General features: G+C 36.4%; 1 pseudogene across 1 annotated transcript in view; it reads right to left on the reverse strand.

Moving 5' to 3' along the window:
* Positions 1-12,478, reverse strand: part of LOC126950060 (E3 ubiquitin-protein ligase ZNRF2-like) — a 47,660-nt pseudogene that overhangs the window by 13,978 nt on the left and 21,204 nt on the right. The window contains exon 2 of the transcript XR_007724044.1: positions 9,922-10,001. The product of XR_007724044.1 is annotated as an E3 ubiquitin-protein ligase ZNRF2-like (transcript). The remainder of the gene's footprint in view (positions 1-9,921; positions 10,002-12,478) is intronic.

Below are 12,478 nucleotides of genomic sequence, written 5' to 3' on the forward strand. Positions count from 1 at the left end.
TGGTATAGAATCAGTTTTGAGCCTAGCCCTAAGTCAGACTGACTGCTGATACAAACTGTCAGATAAATGTCTCTTAATGTCAATTATTGTACTTTTCTCACTGTAAGTTGACTGTTGATGTCAAAGTAGAATGTGTCCCCACACTTGAAGTGTTAACAGTACTTGAGGAATGATGGAGGACCGAGGTCTGGTGCACTGAAGGAACCCTAGGGTTGGGTAAAATAATGCGTGACTATCATGAGTGTTACAGGAGTTCAGAAATGTGAACAAATGCTTTAGGATGGGAAGTGGGAAATGAGATCAGGGAAGACTTTTAGGAAAAGGTGAGATTCGAACTGTGACAAAAGGCTACTATTTGGATATGTGGAGCTGAGATCAACAAGTGTCAGAGGCTGATAGAACAGCATGATCAAAGTCATAGGAGGGAGAAAACATGAAAGCCAAGTAGGCTGAAATGAAAGGCACGAAAAAGAAGTAATAGGAAATAAGTTGAGAAGGTTGATTGGGACCAGCCTTGGAGAGTCTAATTCAAGGTTAGGTGTAAGGCATTTGAACTTCATCCTGTAGGAAGGCGTTAATTCTTTTCTTTAAAAAAATTGTTTTAATGAGATGAAATCACATAACATAAAATTAATCGTTTTAAAGTGAACAGTTTAGTGGCATATAGTACATTCCCAATATTGACACCAAGCGATTTTTAAATAGTGACATGATCAGAAGTGAGCTTCAGAGATTAACTCGGCAGCAGTGTGTAACAGAGACTGAGAAAGGGAGCAGAAAGAATAATTGGAAAACTAGCACTAGAATCCAGGCAGTAATAGTCTTCACAAGGGTAGCCACAGCAGACATGGAGAAGACAGGTGAGACCTGATGGAGACAGACCTACAGGAGTGGATGGGTGGCCTGGTAGAAAAGGAGGCTGAGCAGGGAGAAAGTTCAGGAATGAAGGTTTTGGATTTGGGAGTTATCTCTGTAGATGTAAGCACTGAAACTTTAAGAATGAGTGAAATTGCCAAGAGAGAAAAGTGAGCAAAGGACAAATACTTGGGGAAAACTTCTCGTTTTAAGAGATGAGAGGAAAAGGAAAAACCAGATAAAATCAGAGTAGTCACAGAAATAGAAGAACTGGGAAAGGTGGTGTGATGAAAGATGAGAGGGGAAGAGATCCAAGAATCTGACCAAATGCTACAGAAAGATGCAAAAGAATTGTGATAACTAAAAGGTCATTGATCATTTAAAAAAAAACTTATGAGAACCTAGTAAAAAGAAGTTGGCCAAAGATCTTGTCATTGAACCAGCGGAAAGAGATGGGGAGTACATTGGTTTGACGGGCTGTCAGACCGCAGAGAGTGTTTTAAGGTGTAGGAGTTTTAAAGGCTGAGGGGAAGGATCAAGGGAAGAGGATGAGATTGAGATTCCAAGACAGGAAATAATTAGTGGAGCAAGTCTTGGAATATTTGGGAGGGTAGAATTAAAGACACAAATTTGAGAAGCTAACTGTGGAAAAGAGGAGAGAGAATTCCTTTTCTGAGATGGCAGGGAGTAGAAAAGCGAGGATTACTATGTGGAGAAATGTTAAAGTGGAGATAAAAGAAGTTGGGAGTGCTGGCGTCTAATGGTCTGTTTCAGTGAAGTATGAGGCTGGGTCACCTTCAGAGGTGAGATTGATAGGATGCCCGGGTCCAGGGGACATGCTTCTGTCACAGCTTGGAAAGGGCATGTGATAAGCCCTTCAAGCATTTAGAATACTGGCATCACTACACTGTATCATTTTTTTTTTTTTTAATGTGGTATGTGGGTTAAGGGAGGGAGTGAGAGACACAGAAAGATTCTGAGCATCTTTGGAAAGCTGGATGTATTTGGTAGCATATTTGACCTTTTCCTTATATATCATCTGAAGAGTTTTTGCCAGTGTATACAGTTTTACAATAATTAGAAATAGGATATAAATATAGCTGAATAGGATAGCCTCTGTATATTTTAAAATTAATGAAGCCTAATAAACAGTTAATGAGCATCTTTACAACCTTCTAAATTTTTCAACCTTTTAAAAATTATAGCAACCGTGCTTGCAGACAGTCCAAAAACACACCATGGGCCATACTTTGCCTATCCTGATATAAAACAAGTAAATCTTCTGAGAAGTATTTAAGATAAGCCCAGGACAGTTAGTAATATAGGAAAAGATCTGGATAAACATGGTTGAGAATTTCAACATTACAATTTTTAAATTTTTTAAAATTTAATTTCTTCAATAATTATTGAATGAATTTACATTTATTTTGTTAGCCAAGTGGAGTAATTTTAGAATTTTTAAGAGGCTACTTATTGGTGGTTTATAAGATGACTTGCCAAGTATATTTGGGATCACCATAAGAAATACCATTATAAAATCTCAGAGGGGAGGTAGGACTTCTGGAATAGCCAAGGAAATGCACTCCTCCGCGACGACAATGAAAATACTTGGAAAATTATCAAAATCATTTTCTTCAAAACTCTGGAAATTAACCAAAGGTTTACAACAATCTAAAGGACATTAATTCAAGAAAAGCTGCTGAACCTCTATAAGAACAGCAATGTTTGTGGTGCTTTAACTTGTCCTATTCCCCACTCTTCTCTCCCCAGCTCCATGCTACTCTTGAAAACAAGCAATCCCCCAACGAAACTGGGGCACAGGCTGCGTTTGCAGCTCCTGTAAAAGCTCCATACCCAGAGCAGTGTCTCCCAGCTCCCGGGTGAAGTCTTACGTATACATGGGGCGCTGGCACAGGTGACTCCAGATTAGTCTCCTAGGCCATCTAGTAGCTTCTAGGTCTGGGCGCTTGCAAAGAGCTTGTGATTCATCAAGGGTTGAGTTGCACAATGAGGCTTTTAGATGTGCTGCTGAGGAAGTGATTGCCTGCATTTAATCGTCTTCTGATGAATGCTAGGGAAACTGATCTAGAGTGGCTCCTCCTGGTTAGAGCTAGCTGAAGCATACTGTATATATTTACTTCTTTCAAAAATTTCATATAAAGGAATAGAAAATAATACTGAAAAAAACAAAAAAGGTCACAATTATCCGTAATTCCATCCCTCCTACCAATTACCTGAAGTAAAAAAACTCTCTCAAGTCTCTCCTTTTGCTTGTCAAGCCCCGCTGCAGACCGGTAAGCTCTGTTCAGAATTTACTTTGTGTCTTGGATTTTTCCTATACTCAGAGAGACAGGATTAGCTGGCCATCTTGCTTTGTGTGCTATCTTTCTAGACATGTAAAATAATACATTTGAAATACTTGTTTTAACGATATTTTATAATTAAAGCAGCTTTTAATAACTTTCCTTTTTTTCTTTTTTCCAGCTGTCTTTGTGGCAATTTTACACTGATAAGATTTAGTTTCAATTTGAAATATTTAAAAATATTTGAATTAAAAATTGCCATCACTCGTTGCATACTTCTGGCTATATTTGTAGAACATCTTTATGTGCACCAATTTATACGTATATTTTGCTTTTTTACAAACCTCATATGTGAAGCAGCATTTATACAACAGATGCATTAAGGGAATAGTAACTTATGAATTAAAATAATTTTGCTTTATCAAATAATTCACTACATGCTTCTTTAAATATGTAGCTTTTCTAGTGTATTTTGCATGTGTAGTTCATTTAAAACCCTCCTTTATTTTATGGTAATTATATGTTGTTAGTGAAATAACTTTTTTTTTTTGAAACAGTCTTGCTCTGTCTCCCAGGTTGGAGTGTAGTGGCGCGATCTTGACTCACTGCAACCTCTGCCTCCCAGGCTCAAGTGATTCTCATGCCTCAGCCTTCCGAGTAGCTGGGATTACAGGTGTGCGCCACCACACCCAGCCAATTTGTTGTATTTTTAGTGGAGACGAGGTTTCACCATGTTGGCCAGGCTGGTGTCAAACTCCTGGCCTCACCTGCCTCAGCCTCCCAAAGTGTTGGGATTACAGGCATGAGCCACCACACCCAGCCAGTGAAATAACTTTGGTGATAAAGTTTTAGTAACACCTGCCAATTGGAAATCAGGTAAAAAAGAAGATAAAGATTCCGCAGTGGTTATACAGAGTTAAATGGCTTTGAGTCTTTCAGTGTGCAAGCCTGTGTATATTATTTTACAAAAGTGTTTATAAAAATTTGTAAAATAATATTTCCCTCTGGAATATTTTATTTTTACCTGTGCTCAGCGATTTCTACCCTTGGGAGGTATGAGATTTGCCCCTATGTTCTGTTGACACAGTGCTGCTCTAGATATTTAGTCTGCAGGGAGATTTTGATGTTAGAACTGAGGCTGCAATGGTAGGGAATATTCCTGCAGTGTTTGGTACCCTGGCATATGGCCTACATGTAAAGATGGGTTAGTGGAAAACAGGGTTAATATATGGAGCTTTATTTTCAACTTCACTGGAAAGTACTGACTACATAAGTTAGCTATAGCATAATTGTCGACCACAGCTAATTTTGTTTATCACATATGCTCCTTTCTTCACTGCCTACAGCTGTTGAGTTTCACTACTAAAATGTCTTCAAGCACACACCTGTGTTCTCTGGCACTTGAAATTTGATACCTTATGTGATATTATACTTATTGTAAGTCTGCTTTGATCTAAAGCAATTTTATTTAAAATTATATTCTGAACCCTTTTCAACAGTTATGGAGGTATTTCCCAAGGCTGGTACATTAGAATCATTTGAAACTTAAAAAACAAACAATAACCTGCCTCTGTTCTGATTTTCTGATTTAGAGACCTGGGATGGAAGGAAGGGTGAAAAAAGCCACAAGAATTTCAGGTATATAATTAAGGTTTGTTTTTTTTTGAGACAGTCTCACTCTGTTGCCCAGGCTGGAGTGCAGTGGCATGATATTATCTGCTCACTGCGACCTCCGTCCCCTGGGTTCAAGCAATTTTCCTGCCTCAACCTCCCAAGCAGTCAAGATTACAGACATGCACTACCATGGCTGGCTAATTTTTGTATTTTTAGTAGAGACGGGGTTTAACTATGTTGACCAGGCTGGTCTTGAACTCCTCACCTCAAGTGATCTGCCTGCCTTGGGCTCCCAAAGTGCTGGGATTACAGGTGTGAGCCAACGCACCCAGCCACAATGAAGTTTAAAAACCACTGAGTTAAGGAATTTCAGGTGTGTGCCATACTGGATTATAAATGCCTAAAAACATACAAGTTAGTAAGCAAATTATAAAATTAGTATTATAACAACTTATTTTCTTTTTTATGGCTTTCTTTGCTTATCACTTATTTTAGTGTTGGTTTTGAAACTTGTTCTTATTGTAATATGATACTTCATTTTTTTTCTAGGTTACATTTAGTAACACTTTTTGAAAATGATCATCATTTCTCTCACCTCATCCTTGGAACAGGAGATGACTTTTCACACTGAAATGATTAGATTTCTTCTTCTAACGAATTAATCTGTAGTTTAAGAATAGTGAGACTATGAGGTAGAAATGTATTAGGAATTGAAACCAGCTTTTGGTGAACTGCACTGTTTCATAAGCTATAACCCAGGTTTATTATTTAAATAGTAAACTATTTGAGATTATTCTTCTGTTACTCATTTCATTATCTCTCACCCTTTCCTAATGCAGACTGCTTTTTAAGATAATAAAGATGAATTATAATAGCTGAGAAAGGAGAACAAAGGAAGCACTGAGGAAGTGATAAAGGGGAATGAAATGAGATGTTATCAGAAATTGCTTTCTCTTTGGCTACAGTTGGGAGATCCCATGTTTCACCTGGATCTTTTAATGATGATGATTATTTGGCTCTCTTTTGATTTCAGGATAATCTCTTTTAAGAGATAAAGTTTGATATAATTTTTAAATAATTTTGCTTTTCGATACTTAATTTTTAAAATGGAGTTTTCTGCTGTACACATCTCACATAATTATTGTGAGTAAGTGGGATAGTGAATGCCAAAACTGCAGTTTTACATTTAGAAGACACCACAACCGTCCATCTTCCAGATCTCCTCACAGCTGGTTGGGGGCCTAGTGAAGCATTGAAACTGGCTCTCCTCACTCTGGCCATTGCTTTTTGTTTAAATTGTGGTAAAATTTAGATTTAAATTTGTAATAAAAAAATTTCAATATGTTTATCATTTCAGCGTACATCTCAGTGACATTAAGTACATTCATGTTGTCTTGCAACTATTACCACTGTCCACATCCAGAACTTTTTGCTATCCCAAACAGAAACTCTACCCACTAAACACTAATCACACCCAACTCTATTTTCTGTCTCTATGAATTTGCCTATGCTAGGCCCCACAGTCACTGCTTTTTTATTTTCATCCCTATATTGCCCCTATAAAGTTTCAAAGCATTGGATACATTAACATATGTATGACATTTGAACATTTTAAAGGTATTTCCAAAGACAGAATATAAAATATTATTAAATAAAGAGTGTAACTGTGGCAGAGTCTGGACTTTGGTGACAGACTGCTGGATTCTAATAGCAGTTCTGTGCTTTACTGTATGATGGCTAGTCAGGTAACCTCTCAGATTTTCAGTAATCTCATCTGCTCAATAGAAACAATGCCAACCTTAGAGCGGTTTAGGGAAAATGAAGGGGGATAATGAATGGCAACACATAGCAGAATACTTAACACAAAACAGTAACTGTTATTAGCAACTTATTTATATATTTAATATTTCCCTAAATATAGACTTTTGCATATTAGATATCCTTTAATTACTGTATTGCTTTATCCTCCTAAGCAGAAAGGAAAATTCTTTATGAACTCATATTTTGCCAATCAACTATGAGGTAATGGCCTTTCAGACAGCAGCTAAAACAGACCTTTAATTTAGCAGTTACTCATGTTGGATGAGGCAAATATGAATATAGCATATCGCATTTTTTAGAGAGAGTGCATTTTAAACAATGTGGCCCTTTTTTGCTTTTAGATTTTAGGAGTGAAAACAAGAAATTGAAGGGGAAATAAGACATAACATGCTGTTGTTAATCCATGAATTTTAACTCAACAGCACTTTTACTATCCTAATGAAGACTTTATTTTATATGCTGAAGTGTAAGACACTAAAATAATGTGCTTTTTAGTATATAACATTTGTGAGCAACAATAGTCAATCGACATTGAGCTTTCACTTTGCACAGAGGATTTGATGGAGCTATGAAGTAGGCCAGAAGCATTGGATTCCTTGCTCATGATGCTTATGGTCATTATATTTTATTTCCTAAGAGCATGGAAAAAAAGAAGTAATTTTCTATATGCAAAGTTATACAGAGGCATGAAGGCATCCCTGTTTATGATAGAATTAATCAGATGTCAACCTTCAAGCATCTCAAATGTGGGGGATAAAACCAGATTTGGTAAAATTAAACATACACTGTCTACACATTTTAAGACATTATTAGAGAAACTCTTTAAATTGTTGGACCATCCCTCCAACTCTTTAGTTTGAAAACCTATAGACAATTTGAAAGAATAGTACAGTGATCACTTGAAAATACATGCTTTTTAAAGTCCAAGAATGCAAAATAGCGAGGAGTAATTAGCAAATCTTATTACCTTTTTTTTTCAGAAAAAATAGTTCTAAAATGATAAAAATAAATATTTTAAAGTTTTAATTACATTGACAATATATGCCTTTTTTTTAAAAAAAAAAAAAAGGACTTTATTATTCCTACTTCAAGACCATTATTGAAGCACCTTCATTTTTGGAAGGACTGTGGATGATTACGAATGACAGGCTTACTGAATAATACTCTTGTAATTAATACAGTAAAACGCTTCCATCTTTATCCAGAGGTGAGTCATCATTTGAGACAAATCATATTTGTAGAGTGATCCTCTTTATCAGATAAAAATAGCACAATCTTGTTAAGAAAGGGAGGGGAGCTTTCAGGTGTATTAATTGTGTGTATCCTTACAGTTGAGCAGAATATCATAAGCTCCTCTCGTAAAATGTAAAGACCCCAGAAACTGTTGTCTTACGAACTCAAAGAATGAACCTTAGTGTGTAAATAATGGCCAGGGTAATAGACAAGCCAAATGAAAAAGACAGTCATGGGAGCCAAAAAGGTTCTAAACGGGCATGGGCTTTTGGCTTTGGACACCTCATAGGTGGGCACGATGACCACGCGAAGGAACAGTGAGAGTGATGAGCTTGAATAGTGATCTTGGAGTTAGTACGGTAAGATTTCTTTAGTCACACAGCCAGAAATCTATTACTATCTTCCAACACTTAGCCTAAAAAAGTATGGTTGTTATAGTAGTCTGTAAATGCTAGAAATTTGAAAAATGGAGACAAAATTAGTGAACTCAGTTTTTGAATTCAAGATAAATGCTAAATTTGACACCATGGTAAATACTACTGTTGAGTTTAAAGTTGTCTCAGAATCCAGCATATTAATTAAAAGTTTCTGCTTTCTAGTCCTTTATTCATATTTTTATAGCTTTTAAAAATTACTATTTAGATTTTGAAATGCTTAAGACTACAGACTTAGAAAATAGTATTCAAATATGTGTGATCAACCATCTAGAATAAATGCAAATCTTTGTCATTTTTGCATCAGCTATTTAAAAATAATTAAAATTTATAAATACAGTTAAAATCACCTTTGTTCTGCTTCTAGTCCAACTTATACCTTTATTAAAATTTGGTGTGTGTATCCATCCAATCTCTGTTTTCAGAGATTGTTTTATTATGTGCTTTAAGTCCACATAAATGATCTCATACTGAATGTGTCACTGTAGGATTTTTTTCTTCAAAATTATATTTTTAAACTTCTTGTATATATATATTTCTTTAATTTTAACCATTTTATGAATTGTAAAGTTTATGTATTTCCCCATCTTAATATATTATTTCCAATTTTTTTATTACAAGCAATGTAATCTCAAATGTGCACTTCTGTGTGATTTTCTTCTGTATATGTGCAGTATTTTGTCTAGGATATATACCTAGAAGTGGACTTGCTGTTATAGAGGGTGTGCTTTTTCAGCTTTACCAGATATTGCTAAATTGCTGTCTGAAGCAAATGTAGCAGTTCACACTGCTGTCTAGAATTTTCTCATATACTTATTAGATTTTGAATTGTCAGACCTGTTATGATGGCTGTGATATACTTTTTAAATTTGTACTTCCCTTATTATTTATGAGGATAAATATATTTCCATGTTTAATAAGCATTTGGATTTGTTCTTCTATCAACGACATATATAAATCTTGGTCACCAAATCAGCTTTTTTGAGGTATGACTTACATGTAATAAAATGTGCCAATTTTGAGTGTACCATTCTCTGAGTTTTGACAAATGTATGAAGCTATGTATCCATCACCACAATTGAGTTACAAAACATTTTCAGAATGCCAAAAAATGCTCCATTGTGGTAACTGTCTTTTCCCTGATTGAATTAATTTTCTCGGTACGTTTGCTGAAAACTGATTGACCACATTATGTGTGAATCTGTTTCTGGACTCTATTCTTCTCTTGATCTATAATTATGCCAGTACCACACTGTCTTGATTACTGTAGCTTTACAATAAATCTTGAAAGTAGATAGTTCTCCAACTTTGTTTTTCCTTTTTAAAACTGCATTTCTATCTAAATGTTAGGGTCAGCTTATTAATTTCTCAAAAAAAAAAAAAACCTGCTGGGATTTTGGTTGGGATTATGTTGGATTTGTACATGTATTTGGGAAGAACTGACATCTTAACAATATTGCATTTTCTAATCTACGATCATGGAATAGATCTCCATTTTACTGATTATTTTTAATTTGTCTCAGCAATGTTTTGTATTTTTCAATGTACAGTCTTCCTCAGTACTCTTTTATTATAAATGGTATTATTTTAAAATTTTTTATTTTTCCATTTTTTGTTGCTTTTGTATAGAAATATAGTTGATTTTGAATATTAACTTGTACCTGCATCTTGATGAAGTCAGCGGTTCTAGTAGCTTGTTTGTAGAATCCTTTGGATTTTTCTATGCAAATGATGATACAGTCTGTAATTAAAAGCAGTTTTATTTTCCAGTAGATATACCCTAAATGTTTTTAAAACAGCTTTACTGAGGTATAATTGACATATGATAGCTGGTCATATAGATGAAGTGTAAAGTTTGATTAGTTTTGGCCCACCTGTAAAACCATCACCACAATCAAAACAATTGGCACATCCCTCATCCCGAAGTTTCCCTGTGCTCCTTGGTAATCCCTCCTTCCTTCATCTCTCTTTGCCCACATCCCATCCCTAGGAAACCACTGATATTCTCTTTGTCATTATGGTTTAGTTTGCATTTTCTAGAATTTTATAGAAATAGAAACAGAGTTGTTCTGTGCCCAGGTCTTAATTTATGCGATTGACTGAGTGATGACACAGATAGATCAGTGCCACCGAAAGAAGAATTTATGATCAATACTTCCATGGAGAAGAGGACAAGTCACATCACACAGAGCCACAGGAGAGAGACAGTTTGGTCAGGCAGAAGCAGTACTGAGGGTAAAGCCTAGGCGTCACTTTTATTGGGGTGTCTATGGGAAAGGCAAAACCGGGCAGAATTTAAAAAAGAAAAGAAATAAAATCGAAAGACAGTTGACAAACTGGGAGAAGATATTTGTTTGGTTTCTTTTTGTTTGAGACAGAGTCTCACTTCATTGCTCAGGTTGAAGTGCAGTGGCGTGATCTTGGCTCCCTGTAGCCTCCGCCTCCTGGGTTCAAGCGATTCTCCAGCCTCAGCCTCCGAATAGCTGGGATTATAGATGCGCGCCACCACACCTGGCTCATTTTTGTATTTTTAGTAGAAATGGGGTTTCACCATGTTAGCCAGGCTGGTCTCAAACTCCTGGCCTCCAGTGATTCTCCCACCTCGGCCTCCCAAAGTGCTGGGATTACAGGCATGAGCCACCATGCCCGGCCAGGAGAAAATATTTGTAATATACCTCACAGAGAAAGGGTTAATACACCTCACATATAAAGAACTCTTAATTCTTTATATATTTAGCTTCTGGAGGCTTCAGGTGTCAGTTTGGTGATGAAGAGAGCTGGAATGATGACACTCTTATTCCTACAAGGAAAATAGCTGGACAAACTGCAAGATAACACCTTTTCTTGAACCCTTCAGGAAACTGAGGTCAGAGGACAACCAACGCAAAATTTCAAGGAGGACAGGTGCCTGCAGAAAGCAATAGGAACTGAACATTCTGGAATAGGAACTGCTTGACTGAGATAGATGCTTTTGAATGCCATATAAGCTGGTACAAAGATTAAACCAGAAATTTTTTAATGAACTGCTAAAGACTTAAGTGTGAGCTGGCATGAAATGTGAAGGTGAGCAGGGTCTCTCAGGGAAGATTGGGGAAGTATTTAGAGAAAGCTTTCACTATGGCTACAGGACAGGAAAAGCAATCATTGTTGACTCTGCTCACACCCATGTTGTGAAATCTCTCCTAAGGAAAAGACAGCCATGATCTGCAGGGAGAACGGTATCAAACCCATTGTCTGAGGACACTGGTGGGTATCCAGTGAAGCTGGTGAAAGAGAACAGGCAGGAAAAAAAAAAAAAGAAACCTTAAATGTTAAAAAAAAAACAGTCATATTCCTTGAAGAGGGAACACTTACAAAGGGTACAGCCCAAGCCCCAAATTCACAGTACCTGCCTAAGACTGAGGCTTAATTGGAACGTCAGAAAACCTGTTACTCTTCCCCCATTACATTAACAAGCCTTTGGTAAAAATCTCAGTGGGATGTGACTGAATGAGTTTTGCAAGGCATTTTCTTTCTAGGGAGCAGCACAAAGGAAAACCCAAAACCAAGCTCAAAACAAGGTACCACTACAGGAATTTGAAATTGCTAGTGTCCACAGCAGCAACAAACTCCGGCTTTGGTAACTACAGCAATTACAAACTTCAAATCCAGCCCACCCTAACTAGATTAACACAAATCCCTAGAATAAAGACTTAACAGTAAGAAAGATGTTCTTATTTTCAAGCATAAAAATACTGACCTCTATGTCTACTGTTTTATACATGTCTTAACTTTCAGCAAAAATTATGAGGCATACCTAAAGGTAAGAAAAAGCAAAGTCTGGACAGACAGAGCAATCATCAGACCCAAAGAAGATACAGATACTGGAACAACTGGACAGATTTAAGTCACTATGATTAATATTTTAAAGACCCAAATAGACAGATGATATGCAAGATCAGATAGATAATTTTAGCAGAGAGTTGGACACTTTAAGAATCAAAGGGAAATGCTAGAAATAAAAAAAAAGTAGTAAAAAATCCCTTAGATGGGCTCATCAGCAGACACAACAGCAGAAGAAATAATCAGTGAGTTTGAAGATAGGTCAATAGGAATGCAAAGAGAAAAAAAAGTGGAGGAAGGAAACAATAGAGCATCTAAGAGTTGTGACACCATATCAAATATTCTAATATATGCATAATTAGAATCCCAGTGGGAGAGGAAAGGATGAGGAAGAAT

The sequence above is a fragment of the Macaca thibetana genome, chromosome 3 (assembly GCF_024542745.1).
Source record: "Macaca thibetana thibetana isolate TM-01 chromosome 3, ASM2454274v1, whole genome shotgun sequence".
Lineage (NCBI taxonomy): Eukaryota > Metazoa > Chordata > Mammalia > Primates > Cercopithecidae > Macaca > Macaca thibetana.